Source organism: Suricata suricatta, chromosome 17, assembly GCF_006229205.1.
Source record: "Suricata suricatta isolate VVHF042 chromosome 17, meerkat_22Aug2017_6uvM2_HiC, whole genome shotgun sequence".
Lineage (NCBI taxonomy): Eukaryota > Metazoa > Chordata > Mammalia > Carnivora > Herpestidae > Suricata > Suricata suricatta.
In genome coordinates, this window is record NC_043716.1 from 42,234,265 (window position 1) to 42,247,187 (window position 12,923).

The window sequence follows — 12,923 nt, forward strand, 5'->3', positions numbered from 1 at the left end:
TGAATAATTATAGAATGTGCCCCTAAAGACACTGCAATGTTCTGTGCAAAGGTGGGGGAAGGGGAGGAGGGGGGCAAGGAAAAGACTAAAAACAGAACCTATTTTTCTGTCTTTCTAGCAAATAGTAATTTGGCTATATGTGAAATGTAGTTCTGACTGGTTACCATAAATCCAAAAAGGCAAAGCAATGCTAACAAGGACCCAAAGAAGTGTAGATGGAATGACTAAGAGGCTGAAGGAGGTTTCACCAGAAATTACACCTTAAAATCAATCATCTTCAACTGAGAAACATGAAAGCCAAGGGCACTATGATCAAAATCAGAAAATGTATCAATATAGCAAATATACTAATTTATTCACCAGATCTCAGTACAATATATTACACTTTTTAAACTTCAAAAGGTAGTCTTTTTTTTTTCCCCACAACAAATAAAAAGAAATGTGTGGAATGTTATCACCAAGAGATATTTAGAGTTAAGAATATTCAAGAAGTGCATAAATGTATGTATATTAAGTCCATTCTGGGGTCTTACAGGACACAAGTGATAACTTAGGTGAGGCCCAAAGTCCTGGGGTTAATGGTTTGTAAGTAACAATGCCTCACCTCAAAACATCTCTTGGTGACAGAATAACTGGCTAATGAGCTCTAACAGACTCAGTGAGACTTGTTGCTACAGTTCCTTACATTCTTTTATTTATGTATATGTGTGTTTTCATATCTTTGTGTTTTATATATTTAGAATCCTTCTATACCTCTATATCCTCAATTTTTCATTTATCACAAACTCAACATCCTAAGACATTAAAACTTCTTCAGAAATATTGATTTATGCCTGTATAATCATCCATCCTTAAATATGCCATAATACACTGATTAATCTCACTGCTCATTCAAGTTTATTCTCAGTTCTCATTAGTATAAATAATGCTACGATGAATATTTTGGAGACTGTCCCCGTACTACCTTTGACAACATAGTTCAATTGCTGGTTTGATAGGTTAAAAAAAATACTATATGGGGCACCTGACTGGCTCAGTGAATAAAGGTTGTGCCTATGGTCTTGAGGGTCATGAGTTTGAGCCCCACATTTGGGGGTAGAGTTTACTCAAAAAAAAAAAAAAAATAGTGTATCATTTTAATCTGCATTCCTTTACTTCAGAATAAATATGTTCTCATATGCCTCTTGGCAGCTGTATTTCTTCCTTGTGAACTCTGACTAGTCCTTTGTCAATAAGGCTTTTCTTTCTTTTGGTAAAACAAACTTTGAAAACCAGTGATGTAGTCACTTATCGGTGACTTTGGCTCCCCCTGCTGGCCAAAAAAATTACTGCATGATCAAAACCTAGGTAAAAATAAACCACAGACTACAGTTACAGCTGACCCTTGAACAATGGTTTGAAGTTCATAAATCCATTTATACATAGATTGCCTTCAATAAATATATGGAAAAATTCTGGAAATTTTTGACAATTGAAAAAAACTGGCAGATGAACCACATAGTCTAGAAATATCAAAAAAATAAAATGTTAAATATATCATGAATGCATAAAATGTATATAGATACTAGTCTATTTTACTACAACCACAAAATATATACAAACTATAAAACCTAAAATTTATCAAAACTTACACACACACTGTACATTACTTTTCATCTTTGATGTCTACTGTTAGTAATATATATAATACCTATGATATTTTGTCATTCATATAAGACAATATTTACATAGATACTGACAAACACATGATTCATCTTATAAATAGACAATGTAAACTGACAATATTGATATAGTAAAGTACTATATATGTATTTTCTCTTATGATCTTAATAACATTTATTTTCCCTAGCTTATCTTATTCTAAGAATGCAGTACAGAATACATGTAACATAGAAATACATGTTAATCAACTGTTCATGTTATTGGTAAGGCTCCAGTCAACAGTAGGCTATTTTTTTTAACAGTAGGCTATTAGTAAACTATGGGGGAACCAAAAGTTATATGTGGATCTTTGACTGCACAGGGTCGGCGCCCCTAACCCCTGCATTGTTCAAGAGTCAAATGTATAGGCTTGTCCATATTCTGGATTATTGCTAAAAATACAATTTTTATACAGCAATAAGAGTATGAATCTAAACTCAACAGAGCACTGATGGAAAAAGTAGGGAGGGAACACTTGACCACTAATAAAGAATTCTATTCAGTTCATTACCAAATATACTACCTGGTTGGAGCATCAAAAGCCTAAATAGTATTCATTTCCCTATACTTTATTCTAATAACGTGAAAACATTCTAGTTACCAAGTGACACTGGTTTGTCAGCAAACTGATCTCTTTTTCAAAAGCAAAACTAAGAAAACAAAAACACTATGTCCCATTCAATGGAAATGTAAAACAAAAACTTCCTGTAATTCTATTTCAAGCTACGCGGCTGCTCACACTGAACAAGTTGGGTGCTACAGTTCCAAAGGGTAAGGCCAGGACTGGCAAATGGATGTGACTAACAGCTTTTTGACTGATATCCTCCTAAGAAGTACTTCAATGGGGCAATGTAGTCCTCAGACCATCTGTTCAACGTACACTCACCAAGTGCCACCTGGCAAGCTGGGAGAGTAAAAGACAAGACACAAGCCCTACTCTCAACAGGCTTGGAGGTTAGATGGGTGTAGGAAGCAAACCTGCAATCACCCTACAACAGAAGAAGTGCCAGCTATGTGCACACACACCCAGAGGCAATGCCTGGGGACACAGGAAGCTACTACCGCTGTTACTGTTATTATCGTCACTGTTATTAAAGAACTCAGAGAACTAAGCTTCTCCAACAGGGCAAAAGTCGGTTTAAACAGAAGCAACTGCTGATGTGAAGGCCCCGGGGCAAAGGAGCAATAAGATGCATGGAAGGAATTGCAAACAACTCAGCGCCGTTGAGTGCAAGGGGCTCAGAAAGGAGAGATGAGCTGGCAGGGGCCGGATCACCAGGGCCTGATGCTTGGCAAAAGCATTTGAATTCCACCTAGAAAGCCAGGTAAGCCGCGGGAGGAAGAATATGATCAGATGAGGAGATCGATATTTTATAAGGATCACATTGGCAGCAACTTGGAAGACAGAAGGCAGTTAAGCAGAATGATCATAAGGTGACAGAGGTCATGCAGGCAAAGGGTGACAAGGGTCCGCACTCAGGAGAAAGAAGTGGAGGAGACTAAGAAAACATCATGAGCTAGGATCTCAAGAACACAGTGACCATTCTGCCACAAAAAGGAACCCTGACTGGAGTGCGTGGGTGAATGATGGTACCACTCACAGGGATGCAAAGATGGGAAGAGGTTGGACTAAGGGATTAGGTTTTTTGGGGTTTTTTTTCTTAAGTAGGCTCCATGCCCAGCGAGAGCCCAGTGCAGAGCTTGAACTCACAACCCTGAGATCAAGACCTGAGTTGAGATCAAGAGTCAGACACTTAACTGAGTGAGCCACTCAGATGCTCCTGATTAGGTCATTTTGAAATGAATACGGGACAGCCAAGCAGAGATCCAGGAGGCAGCTGCGTGTATGGGATCAGAGCTAAGAAGACCCTTTAGAGCTGGGAAGACAACACATCTGCATCAGTATATGGACTGTGAATGAGACAAAAACTGCTCATAAAATGCCCCCTAGGAAATGCATAAGGTAAGAGGAGGGAAGGCCAAGCAAAGGCCAACGGTGATGTGAAAGAGGAAAAAAGTCCACAAAGAAAAAAACGGAGCAGCCAGAGATGACAATCATGCAGACAGAGCGTGAACTCACAGCATCTGTACTTTACAAGGTGTCAAGCACCCCTCCATTGCTTTCTGTGTATTAACTCATTTGCTCCTCACAACAGTCCTCTGAGAGAGGTGCTATTGTTTTTATTATCTTTCCCATTTCTCAGATGAGGTAACTGAGGCAAAGAGACATTAAGTAATTTTTCCAAGGTGATACAGTAAGGTAACTGAGGCAAAGAGACATTAAGTAATTTTTCCAAGGTGATACAGTAAGTGGAGAGCTGAGATCTGAACCTAGGATTCTGGATCCAGAGTCCAGGCTCTGTATCACGCTTCTACACCGCTTCTCAGAAGTGAAGACAAGAGGCCAGGAGGGACCACCACCACAACCAGGGGAATGATCCACGGTGTCAGAGACTCCGCGGAGGCCTCAGAAGATGGAAAAAAGGGATCCTCTGTAATTGGCAACAGGGATGAACATGTAAGGGAACTCACAGGTAGAATCTAGCCAAGAGCCAGTGGTTGTAGTGCAGGGTTTTATGTTCTTAAAAAGTAAGAGACTTGAATGTATTTAAAAGTGGAGAACAAGAGCCAAAGGGCAGGGGAGGTTGAAAACTGTTGGGAAAAGAGACAACTGACAGCCAGAGGTCCCTACAAGGAGGAAGAAAATAGCTCAAGAGGCCAGTGGGGTAGGTCTAGCATGGGAAGAGGCAAGGACAGACACAGGGACAGTGGACCCAAGAGGGCTTCTTTCCTAACAGGCGTTGTGTGCTCTCTGACCCAAGAGACAAAGTCACTGGGGGAAGGGCGATTTCCTTTATAAGCAAGGCAGCTGTTCAACTTCTAAAGAAGTCCCCACAGTAAGATGCTTTCAGAATTACAATGTTAATTAAAATGTTTTCTTTGATTCTTCTACCCCTGTTTCCACTGTCATCTGGCTGTCTCACTTATCAAGTTACAATCTAGGCTGCAAACATTTCACAAGATGATTTCTAAGGAAGAAAAAAATCCAGCAAAAACTTAAATCACTAGACTGTCCAGAATAAAAGGATAGCTTTTAAAAAGATGATATTTTTCAGTTTCTTCAAATCAAGTACCTGCATATATTTTTTTGAGCTTCCAGAATTATGATGGCTACTCTTTGTCCTCCAGATCAAACCAGTAAAGGAGGCCCAGCACTGCCCTCCTACCCATTACCTGACTTTTCTCCCCGACTCCAGCCCCCACCTCTGGTGGTCTAGATGATCGGCCCTTCCTCCCGCAGGTCAAACAATCACCCAACACTATGAACTCCTTCTCTTCAGGGTAGGGAGATAGGAGAAAGAAGTTAGGGACTAGCCTCTGATGACAACTCACAAAGCAATTTCATACACGTATTTATCCAGAACAGTCCCAGAGCACCATAAAAATCTGATGAAAGCAATGGATGCTTCCTCTCCATAAAATGCACAAAAGCAAAGCCACATCATTTTACATCAGCCTGCCAAAAAATCGTCACTCTTCATATGTTTTATCTATAGAAAAGTCCTTCCAGCTCTCACTGAAGATCTATTTACTTCTCCTTGGCAAATAACTTGCACAAGCTTAGTTTGCCAGTATCCTCGCCTGAAAATACAGAAAATAACCCAAAAGTGGGATGCCCCACTGGCTCATTTGGAAGGGCATGCAACTCCGGATCTCAGGGTCAAGTTCAAGCCCCATGTTGGGTGTAGAGATTACTTAAAATAAAAAACAAAATTAAATTTAAAAAAGAATAACCCAAGAGCAGGTAATACATAACATACACTCTAGTCCACTCATACAGTGTATTTTTTGGTCTCTAAAGGCACATTATATTTTAGCCCAGTACAGAGACTGCTAGGCATAGTGAGGAGGCTTCATAGTTCTGGATTATTAAAAGATATAATTTTGTTCAAGGTGCTTCCTTTCAGGAGACAGAGAAGCATGTAAAAGCTTTAGAGAAATCTTCACCTCAATGCTAACTTTTTAAGTCTCAAGTTTCAGGAGAAGGAAACCATCAAGCAAAGATGCATACAGGCCAGTGGTGAAAGGGAAGATTTCAAAACAAAACAGAAAGGTCAGCAGCAGCTAGATCATCAGAGGTCTATGTTCTACGTTTAAAAGTTTGCACTTTACCCTAATGGCAAATGGGAGAGGAATGGAAGCAGGACTAACCAAATCACTCAGGCCGCCAGGAGGAACTTCCTCGAGGTCTTGCTATTTCTGGGGGGACCCACAGTCTACCCAAAAATGACCGCGTGGAGCCAAATGTCAGAGGGTAACTATGTCAGCTTCTTCAAATGGGGCATCTGACCGCACAGAAACCACACAGTGAGGGGACTGTTAATTCCACATTACTGGGTATCCTTAGCTCCCAAACACCTAGAGACAGACACATGGGCCTAATTATTACATTAAGGAAATCCCAAATATCAATTTCCACAAAGGATGAGACATGGAGAGCAAGACTGTAATCTTGACCTTAATATTTCAAATCAGAAGTTTACTGATAGTTTAAAAAAAATAATCTAACCTTGTAAAATTTTGATTTTCTATACATCTAAAGTTTCAATGGTAACAAAAATCTATACATAACAAAGATAAATCCATGAGAAGCCTAAAGAAATAATCTACTTCTTTAAATCGTATTCCCAATTTGCACCAAAATTTTCACTTCCTATGTATAGGTGTTGAGGGTCTGAGGGTCTGTCACCCAGGATGAGTGACGTAAGTCTGTGGAGCTGACAAGGCCACTGGATGTTGTAATGGGTTGAACTGCGTCCCCTCCAAAAGAGATTTTGAGCTCCTGATGTCCACTACAGCAAAGCTGGAGACAGGGTCTTTACAGAAGTGATCAAGTTAAAATGAAGTCACTGGGGTGGGCCTTAATCCAGTATGACTGTTATCCTTTTTAAAAGGAGAGGTTTTGGGGCACCTGGGTGGCTCAGTCAGTTAAGCGACCGGCTTTGGCTCAGGTCATGATCTCACGGTTTGTAGGTTCAAGCCCCACGTCGGACTCTGTGCTGACAGCTCAGAGCCTGGAGCCTGCTTCAGATTCTGTGTCTCCTTCTCTCTCTGACCCTGCCGTGCTCATGCTGTCTCTCTCTGTCTCTCAAAAATAAATTTTAAAAAAACATTTAAAAAATTTTTTAAAAATAAAAATAAAAAATAAAAGGAGGGGCACCTGGCTGGCTCAGTCAGTTAAGCCTCCGACTTCGGCTCAGGTCAGATCTCACATTCGTGGGTTTGAGCCCCGCATCAGGCTCTGTGCTGACAGCTAGCTCAGAGCCTGGAGCCTGCTTTCGGTTTTGTGTCTCCTTCTTTCTCTGCCTCTCCCCCTCTCATGCTCTGTCTCTCTCTGTATCAAAAATAAATAAAACATTAAAAAAATAATAATAATAAAATAAAAGGAGAGGTTTTAAATACAAAGACATGCACACAGGGAGAACTCTGTATCAGGACCGAAGTCATGTGGCCACCAGCCAAGGAACTACCAGAAGCTAGAGGAGGCCTGAACAGATCCTGCCCTGGCACCTTCAGAGGCAGCGTGTCCCTGCCCCCAGACTTCTGTCCTCCAGAACTGAGACACAGTCCATTTCTGTTGTTTAAGCCACTCAACGTGTGGCACTTTGTTACGGCAGCCCTAGCAAACAGATGTCGTGAAGAAAATTGCCAGCTCATGTTTAGTGAGCACATACCAAGTGTTATTCTAAGCATTTTGCAACAGCAAACTCTCTTAGTTCTTCTGAAATCCACCCTGGGATCTAGATACTCTAATTATACCCTTTATACAATGAGGACACCAAGGCTCTAAGAGGTAAAGGAACGTGCCCAACATCAGCAAGAGCCCCCACTCTCAACCACCAGGCTACAAGGAAGTATCATTAATAATAGTTATTGTAGTAACAGTAGTAGTTCACTAAGCCAGATACCATGGCCTTTACAGCTATGACATACACAACAATGCTGTGAAGCAAATGTTAATATTATTTCCAATACAAAGAAAGAGTCTGAATCTCAGAGATTAAGAAATTGCCTAAGATCACAGAGCCAAGAACATGATAGTGTATCTAACTGCTAACATGAGGGAGTAAACCACGAAAATCTTTTTACCAAAACTTTAAGAGCAAAAGTGAAACCTTTAAATGCCTGACCTTCCAATTCAGTACTAGAAACATACATCTATAAGCTGAAAATGCTTCGAGATCTCAAAAGAACCGTGTGTCCGAGACGGCAGAACCCTTTGTGTATCTCTCCCTTCAGCCACTGTTCAAGGGCCATCTGCTCTCTCCGCTGTGGCCCTGGCTGTTTCTCTGACTTCCAGACACAGGATAAGAAGAGATGTAAGAACTGAGATACTTACTGTTTTTAAAGGATTTTGTAAATTTTGTATTAAATTTTTTATTTGACACAAATTATCAGAAAGTATAAAAAAACATAATACAGTAAGAAATCTCCTCCTCACCCTGTGCTCTACCGCCCAGTTTCTAGACTTACCAGGTAACCAAAGTCACCATTTTGTTTATTCTTCTAAAGTTTTTTTAAGTGCTTATTCCCCAAGCCAATACCAATTTTCTTTTCTCCTTTTTTTCCCTCCAAAACACATAAAGGGCAATACAGCACACATGCTGTTCTGCATCTTGCTTTGATCACTTAACTATGTATCTTGGAGACCTCTCCATATCATATTGAGGTATAGTGTAATTCCGCCCTATGGTCAAGAATACTTTCTACACGCTTCCATCATAGTTCCGCCCAGCACACTAGGCAGCCAGCCGTCCATAAAGCTACCTGAGGCAAGGGATGGTGGCGCCATTTCACATGCCAGGGCCCACGGCTCTTCTGACAGCCGCTCATCTTGTCTTTGCTCTTTTCTCCAACTTGCTCACTTCTCCTCCCCCTCCTCTCCATTCCTGTCCCATCTCACCCATGTCCCAACCCTGACAACTGGACCTAGGGACGTCAAACGTCATCCGTAGTGCTTAGTCATGGCTAGCAATGAAAAAGCTGTAGATTCCCTGATATATATAAAGAGGTAAGTAATCTCCATGGGCATTTTTTTTAAATGTTTATTTGTCTTTGAGAGAGACAGAGACAGAGCGCAAGTCGGGGAGAGGCAGAAAGAGAGGGAAACACAGAATCCAAAGCAGGCTCTAGGTTCCAAGGTGTCAGCACAGAGTCTGACGTGGGGCTTGGACCCATGAGCCATACGATCATGATCTGAGCCAAAGTCAGACGCCCAACTGACTGAACCACCCAGATGCCCCCCCCTTTTTTAGTTTATTTAAGTTTTTTAAAGTTTATTTTGAGAGAGAGAGCAAGTGAGTGAGAGAGAGAGAGAGAGCGAGCGAGCGAGCGAGCGAGCGCGGGCACGAGCGCAAATCCCAAGCAGGCTCCAGGCTATCAGCACAGAGCCTGATTCAGGACTTGATCTCACAAACAGTGAGATCACGACCTGGGCCAAAATTAAGAGTCGGCCACTCCATAGTAATTTCTAATTAACAACAGTGCCTTAACTACCTTGAGGAGTTCTGGTTAGGCGTTCTTTTCCTTTTGTTATCTTTCCTTTGGTACTCTGGTTTGTGAAAAGGATGCATATTGGCACTATTTTCTAAATGAATGCAGGGGTGCCTGGGTGGCTCAGTTGGTTAAGCTTTGGACTTCGGCTCAGGTCATGATCTCACAATTCCTGGGCACAGAGCCCTGCATTGGGCTCTGTGCTGACAGCTCAGAGCCTGGAGCCTGCTTCAGATTCTGTGTCTCCCTCTCCCTCTGCCCCTCCCCTGCTCATACTCTATTTCTCTGTTTCAATAATAATTTTAAAAAACATTTAAAAAATTTAAAAATAAGTAAATAAATGCATGGAACACAAGTACATACTCAAGTCTAACATGTAAGTAATGGCTAAAAGAACTAGAGTTCATTCTGAAATAAGAGAATCAGAAACAAAGTGTATGAGCTAGAAGAAATGAGCATTTTGGCTCCAAAGTATACATTTAATTAGCCTACCTTTTTTTTTTTTACTTAAAAATAAGCAGCTACAATCTGAAAATATGTCTCAGAAACATCTTAAAGACATTCAAAACAAAAAAGAGAGTTCTCTCTCCCTTTTTATTTTCTATCCTTCAAATTTCTATCCTTCACCTTTTCCTTCCCAAAAGGTGCCCTTTTTTTCTTGCCCAGATCAAACACTACAGTTTCCGAGGTGGTTTGTTTTTGTTTTGTTTAGTTTTAAGTAATAAAAGGAACAGGAGAATGTTAGCAAATAAGTTCGTTTAGACTCACAAGAGGTCTTCCAGTGATCAAAGGACTGGCGGGGAGCATAGAATTAAGGCAGCCACTTAGTAGGTAACAGGTGGTAACTCACGCAGCATGAACACTGACTTCCACCTGTTTGCCTGTCACGCCAGAGGCCTTTTGCATAACTTCACAGGTTGCTGTGGGACTCTACTGTAGCACGCCAGAGTCGGAGATTTGGAGTTAAAATCCTAAACATCATCTACATCTTCAAAAGCAGGTCTCTATGTACCTAAGAGCTTAATTAAAAACTAAGGTGACTGTAAAATAAAACCTGATATATTGGGTCTCAATTTCCTTAGGTGTCTAGAGAACTGGTACCCACTTACAGCCCCTTGCCTACTTCCTGAAGATAACAGGGGCCACCAGGTCCTGGCACTAAACACTAGGTGCCAAAGAAAAATACTCTTGTGCAAGGTCTCCAATTCTCGTGGGTTCAGGACTGCTGGGTGGATTCCCCATGCAACCCCTCCAACTCAACAAGGATCCAACAACAGCAGCCGGAACATAAATAAAGATGAGAAGTCAGTCTACACTGACCTAAAGATTTCCCACCGTCTAAATATGTAGGATACGCAGACTGCATTATTCTCTGATTTATTTGCTGCATTACCCTGGAATTCCACAGGGCAGACCACCACACAAGAGTCTGAACTACACTAGGATCCAGCTCCAAAAGAAGGCAACCTGGGCCACCTGGTAAAGCTGGCAGAGGGCACCCATCATTCCTCCCAGTGTCCTCCCTACATATGTCCTAAGCTTTACCCTCTGTTTAGTCCTAATGCAAAGTCCTTTGGCCATCTATGTACAAGAGATTAGAAGGAACCAAGAGACTGGAGGACCACCATTTTCAATGACGACTTTTTCATCTCAAGATCATCTGGCCACACTGCCCAACAAGTTTATCCTGTGAGATGAAACTTGGCACAAAGTGCTACCCGTTAGAGAAAAATAGTGTAAATCTGAATGCACAGGACTAGGGGGCAGTAGGGAACCCTCCAAAAGAGTACCCATAAACCAACAGGTCTTAGAACCTTCTCATCTACTTACTATACGAAGTTTCAGAGTAAACAAATAGTTAATGACACATCGTTTGTAACACATGAATCAGCTACAGATTTGCAACAGTGGGACACACCCTGGCACCTATGACTCTAAAGTACCTGTTTGAAAGTGGACCTGGATGTCTGATAGCCAGTCCATCCTACTGAGATTAGAACAGAATTTTTACAACTGTGTGGGCTTTCATGACTTAAAGTTAAAAAGTAAACACATCATTATAATGGAAGTTAGTCTGAGAACTTCACCAATACTTTTAATACCAATAACCAAGAACAGTTGCCAAAGTAAAGAGTAACTAATCAGTCCTAGAAGCACACCCAATAGGAGTTCTGGAAGGGAAAGGAGTGTCAGACAAGAGGGCTGAAGAAGTGCAATTTCAAGAATTTTAGAATATTCTCAATTCCAAAGAAAAAATACAATGAGAACTTAAATTTTAAAAACAATACATCTTACCTTGAGAGACATCCAAAGAGCAGTCATAGTGTCAGGAGAGTTCAGACAATACTCAGAAATGAGCAAGAAGGAAATCTCCGGAATCCCTCAGCCACCAAGTATGAGCAGGTAGGAAGATTTTTTTCTTTCAAGAAGGTATCTGAAAGAGAGGCCTTTCGGTGAGACTAAAAACTAATCAAGAAGCAAACAGTTTAGGCTATCTGGACAGAAATCTGAAGTACTATTTGCCTCAACATCCTTAAAAGATGTACAAAATACAATCCCCTTAGAATATGTATATCTCCATCTATATGTAGAAATGTACTTTATTTTACATAAAATGTGGATTAAATGTGTAATACATACTTTAGATAACATAAAATTGCTTATCAAATAAATAATCAGAAAACCAAAAACCCAGATGAAGAAAATCCAGGGTACTTCAAAAACACTATCGAAAAGTGATCTGTTAATTGACCATCTAAAAAGACCCTTGCCACATTTAATTTTATTCAACAAATTAAAACCTCAATGATCATTTTGATGGCCCTAAATTCTATTAAATTTGTTCCAGAGCCCATTCTCCATGAAAAAGTAAAATCTATTCTTGACTGAAGTGCTCCAATCAAATAAAAGACCCTTCTTTCCTAGTTATCTTTAAAAGCAGAACAAACAACTTAATTTTGAGGACGGGAAGGAGGCAAGTTTACATGGAGGAAGGAGGACCGAGTAAATGACCTCTTGTCAGATCCTTGTTCAAGTCCTAGGCCTGGATGAAAATTCCAGCTTAACCAGTTACTGCTTCGCTTAAAATGGAGGCTTGCCCGAGCAGGGACCAAAAAACAGCACCCCCACCCCGCAAAAATATATTTTGAAAAATCAAAGACTACAGTACCCTCATTTGTAAGAAAAATCAAAAATAAAAACCTCTGGAGTGGATTTGTTCTTGCTATGCGCTTGTCACTTCTGCTTCGAAGACTTGGCATCACTTTCCTCAACGCTCATCGGATTTGGGGGGTCCGCGGCGGGGGGAGGAGTTTGACTCTTGACCCAAGTCTCAGGAGGGTTTAACAGCCCCTCCAAGATCCCCACCGCAAAAGCCAAAGGGAGAAGAGAAAGAGGAGAGCCCGAGTTCCCACCCCTCCCCCCATCTTGGACCCTAGTCCCAAACCTAGCGCCCCTCCACCTTTCCATAGAGGGGCGACTCCTTCTGCCCCATGCCTATTGTCAGGGTGGGGGCGAGTGGGGGAGTGGGCTCAGGCCAGGGGCGCCAGCGGCCGTTGCCCCGGCTGGCTTCAGGAGGGGCGGCCCGCGGGATGCAGCTTCCCTTCCTCTCCGCGTCGGTCCGTCCCACCTCGGCTCGGCCTGGCGCCCCGGGCTCTGCTCGGCGCCCC

The 12,923-nt window shown here is 41.6% G+C and overlaps 1 protein-coding gene across 1 annotated transcript in view; it reads right to left on the reverse strand.

Annotated features, from left to right (window-relative positions):
• KANSL1 (KAT8 regulatory NSL complex subunit 1) overlaps positions 1-12,839 on the reverse strand; it is a 167,375-nt gene extending 154,536 nt beyond the window's left edge. Inside the window, exons 1-2 of the mRNA XM_029927234.1 lie at positions 12,457-12,839; positions 11,551-11,689 (exon numbers count right to left, since the gene is read on the reverse strand). The gene's annotated coding sequence lies outside the window, so the exon portion shown is untranslated. The remainder of the gene's footprint in view (positions 1-11,550; positions 11,690-12,456) is intronic.
• Positions 12,840-12,923: the final 84 nt, after the last annotated feature.